A 4,212-nucleotide genomic window follows, 5' to 3' on the forward strand; every position below is an offset into this window, starting at 1 on the left:
AAAGACATTACTGGGACAATTGTGGAAATCAGAATATAGACTGTAATCACTCTAGAGAACAGTACTCCATTAATATAAATTTTCTGAATTTGATCGTTGTATTGTGGTCATGCAGAAGATGCCCTTGTTTTAGAGGATTAAGCTGAAGTATTTATGGGATTAAGTTGAAGTGTCTGGATGTCTGCAAATAACTCTCCAGTGGTTTAGAAACGAAAGAAAAAATATAGAGATTAGCAAAGCAAACATGATAAAATGTTACCAATTGGTAAATTTAGATGAAGGGTATATGGGTGTTGTTCTCTCTTGCAACTTTTTTTTAAGATTAAACTGTTCAAAAAAGAACTGGATATATGATCCAGAATGAACTCAACCATAATGATGTCACCAACATTTACAAAGAAGGCTAAGGAAGCAAAAAGCAAATAAATGCTGCATGTTAAGCAGTAATAACCCGTTAGCCCACATTTCCTTCGGAAAACAGATAAGGTTCATAACAGGAAGTCATTTTTTTTTTCTTTGAGACAGAGTTTCACTCTTGTCACCCAGGCTGGAGTACAATGGCACAATCTTGGCTCACTGCAACCTCCACCTCCTGGGTTAAATGATTCTCCTGCCTCAGCCTCCCAGGTAGCTGGGATTACAGGCACACACCACCAGGCCTGGCTAATTTTTGCATTTTTTAGTACAGACAGGGTTTCACTATGTTGGCCAAGCTGGTCTTGAACTCCTGATCTCAAGTGATCTGCCCACCTCAGGCTCCCAAAGTGCTGAGATTACAGCCGTGAGCCACTGCTCCCGGTCAAAAGTCATTTTCTAGATGGAACTTCCGTTTAAAGAACAATTCTTTTATTGTTATATAGATGTAGCATATATTATATAATCAGAAATAAATCTGAGATATATAGTGTTACATGGCCTAGAGGAAGAAGACACACTGCCTATATATGATGAACATGGATGATTTACTTTCCAAGAAAAGGAACTATAGCAAACCGTCAGAATTTTACTCTGTAGTTAGATAAAATCTATTATTTAAAGACTTTATTCACTAACCATAACACCTGTTATGTCCCAGTGGTCCTAGGCTTAGTCCTTGCCTTGAAGAACAGCCTATCAGAGTCTCTGCATATCTTTTTAAAATCCTAGTTTAATTTTAGTAATTTAGATTGCAGGTAATCTAGAAATAATTTACAACTACTATTTAAACGCAATTATGTCCGGGTGCAGTGGCTCACGCCTGTAATCCCAGCATTTTGGGAGGCCGAGGCAGGTGGATCACTTTACGCCAGGAGTTTGAGACCAGCTTGGCCAACATGGTGAAACACTGTCTCTACTAAAAATACAAAAATTAGCCAGGCACGGTGGCATATGCCTGTAATCTCAGTTACTCAGGAGGCTGAGGCATAAGAATCACTTAAATGTGGGAAGCAGAGGTTGCAGTGAGTTGAGATCGCACCACTGCACTCCAGCCTGGGCGAGAGAGTGAGGCTCTGTCTCAAAAATAAAATGAAATAAAGGCAGTTACAATTTTCTACTCCAATTAAAATGGCATATATTTCTGTAAACCATAATAGTTTATAGTCTTGTTTGTGGTAGTTACATTTTGTCAAGTATCTGATTCCTTACCACATAAGTTTTCAATGCAGAAGCCAGTCTTTAAGTACAAAATTAAGTCAAAAGTCATATAGAGTAAAATGTCAATCTATGAACTGACTGCCTCTGCATTTCAGTTGTTTATTTTCTTTTTACTGGCTAAGAGTTCACAGATCAATGAGACTTGTCTCTTTAATTATCGGTTCTTAGATATAAAATAATCCACTATGCTAAAGCTCAAAATTCTTATAAAGAAAAGCTTAGGAACTCATAATTTTATAATATCTGGATGTCTGCAAATAATTCTTTTTTTTTGAGACGGAGTCTCGCTCTCTCACCCAGGCTGGAGTACAGTGGCACGATCTCGGCTCGCTGCAAGCTCTGCCTCCCGGGTTCACGCCATTCTCCTGCCTCAGCCTCTCCGAATAGCTGAGACGACAGGCGCCTGCCACCATGCCCGGCTAATTTTTTGTATTTTTAGTAGAGATGGGGTTTCACCGTGGTCTCTATCTCCTGACCTCGTGATCCGCCCGCCTCGGCCTCCCAAAGTGCTGGGATTACAAGCGTGAGCCACCACGCCCGGCCGCAAATAATTCTTAAAACGGTTCAGCAAAAAAAGAAAGGTGGGGCTGGGCGTGGTGGCTCACGCCTGTAATCCCAGCACTTTGGAAGGCCAAGGAGGGCAGATTACCTGAGGTCAGGAGTTGCAGGCCGGCATGGCCAACATGGTGAAACCCTGTCTGTACTAAAAATACAAAAATTAGCCAGGTGTGGTGAGGCATGTCTGTAATTCCAGCTACTTGGGAGGCTGAGGCAGGAAAATTCCTTGAACCTAGGAGGCAGAGGTTGCAGTGAGCCAAGATCACGCCACTGCACTCCCAACTGGGAGACACAGCAAGACTCCATCTGAAAAAAATGATAAATAGGCCGGGCGCAGTGGCTCATGCCTGTAATCCCAGCACTTTGGGAGACAGAGGTGGGCGGATCACGAGGTCAGGAGATTAAGACCATCCTGGCTAACACGGTGAAACCCCATCTCTACTAAAAATACAAAACAAATTAGCCGGGCGTGGTGGCGGGTGCCTCTAGTCCCAGCTACTCAGGAGGCTGAGGCAGGAGAATGGCGTGAACCCAGGAGGCGGAGCTTGCAGACTCCGTCTCAAAAAAAATAAAATAAAAAAATAAATAAATGAAATAAATAAAAAGGGGATATGCACCATGGAGACCATATTTTTCATTTCTGCTAAGTACTGTATTACCGCTGAGCAAAAGGTCCCATTACATAAAGAGAACATGATTTTTTTTTTTTTTTTTTTTTAAAGAGGGAGTTTCACTCTTGTTGCCCAGGCTGGAGTGTAATGGCGCGATCCCGGCTCACAGCAACCTCCACCTCCCAGGTTCAAGCGATTCTCCTGCCTCAGCCTCCCGAGTAGCTGGGATTATAGGGATGCGCCACCATGCCTGGCTAATTTTTTTGTATTTTAGTAGAGACGGGGTTTCTCTATGTTGGTCAGGCTGGTCTCGAACTTCTGACCTCAGGTGATCCGCCAGCCTCAGCCTCCCAAAGTACTGGATTACAGGCGTGAGCCACTGCACCTGGCCGATTTTTTTTTTTTTTTTTTTTCAGACAAGATCTTACTCTGTCATCCAGACTGAAGTGCAGTGGTGCAATCTTGGCTGACTGCAACCTCGGCCTCCCGGGTTCAAATGATTCTCCCATCTCAACCTCCTGAATAGCTGAGACTATAGGCATGCACCACCATGCCCAGCTAATTTTGTATTTTTTGGTAGAGATGGGGTTTCACCATGTTGTCCAAGCTGGTCTCGAACTCCTAACCTGAAGTAATCTGCCCGCTTCGGCCTCCCAAAGTGCTTGGATTATAGGCATGGGCCACCGTGCCCAGCTGAGAATGTCATCATTAATAGAGACTTTACCCTGTTCCTTTGGGATTTCTTTTCGTTAAGGCCTACTGAGAGATTAAACACAATGGAGGAGAACCTGTTTATTAATGGCCACATGTGTGACTAAAGTTTACATACAGTGCCTGACCTAAAACGCAGCTTTTCACTACTGCAAGGTAAATTCAGCTGTCAGGATTCTTTCTGTAAAGCTGGGCTGTAGAATCACACTTGAACTTTTCATTTGTCCTAAAGGACAGGGGAGACGGCAGGAGGCAAGCACGTGCCTGTGTGAGGGCCCCTCTCTGCCCTGCTTGTGGCAGAAGACACACTGCAAATGTGTGAAAGAAAGATGAGCTGGCCGGGCGCGGTGGCTCACGCTTGTAATCCCAGCACTTTGGGAGGCCGAGGCGGGCGGATCACGAGGTCAGGAGATCAAGACCACGGTGAAACCCCGTCTCTACTAAAAATACAAAAAAATTAGCCGGGCGTGGTGGCGGGCGCCTGTAGTCCCAGCTACTCGGAGAGGCTGAGGCAGGAGAATGGCGTGAACCTGGGAGGCAGAGCTTGCAGTGAGCCGAGATCGCGCCACTGCACTCCAGCCTGGGTGACAGAGCGAGACTCCGTCTCAAAAAAAAAAAAAGAAAGATGAGCTGTGGAACAAATGAGCAGGGGCAGCTTCTGACTCTGATAAAATTACATTCTTCCTAGAATCACTAC

The sequence above is a fragment of the Symphalangus syndactylus genome, chromosome 14 (genome assembly GCF_028878055.3).
Source record: "Symphalangus syndactylus isolate Jambi chromosome 14, NHGRI_mSymSyn1-v2.1_pri, whole genome shotgun sequence".
Lineage (NCBI taxonomy): Eukaryota > Metazoa > Chordata > Mammalia > Primates > Hylobatidae > Symphalangus > Symphalangus syndactylus.